This window comes from Littorina saxatilis, linkage group LG1 (genome assembly GCF_037325665.1).
Source record: "Littorina saxatilis isolate snail1 linkage group LG1, US_GU_Lsax_2.0, whole genome shotgun sequence".
NCBI lineage: Eukaryota > Metazoa > Mollusca > Gastropoda > Littorinimorpha > Littorinidae > Littorina > Littorina saxatilis.
In genome coordinates this window covers 78,376,529-78,376,826 of record NC_090245.1, presented here as the reverse complement: position 1 = coordinate 78,376,826, position 298 = coordinate 78,376,529, and positions in this window count along the sequence as shown.

Sequence of the window (298 nt, the reverse complement as noted above, 5' to 3'; positions counted from 1 at the left end):
CACAAAAGGAAAGGGGTGGTCTATTATGACTACTCTCAGCCCTCCCCCCTTTCCGTGGCCAAAAGAAATGATTCATAACTCTCTTTGTGCTGTGCTGTGGGGATTTAATAACAGCATTTAGTGTCTAGCGGATTCTCTCCTTCAATAGCCGCCTTTTTGTAAACACGGCTGTTGTGTGTGCTTTCAACAACCCTGCCGTAGAAACTCTTCTCCTGCTCGCTCGCAAGGCTAGTTCGTTCGCGCTTCAAGCGCTTACTGTTTTTGTGTTTGTTTAAAAAAAAAAGAAAAAAGGGGGGGG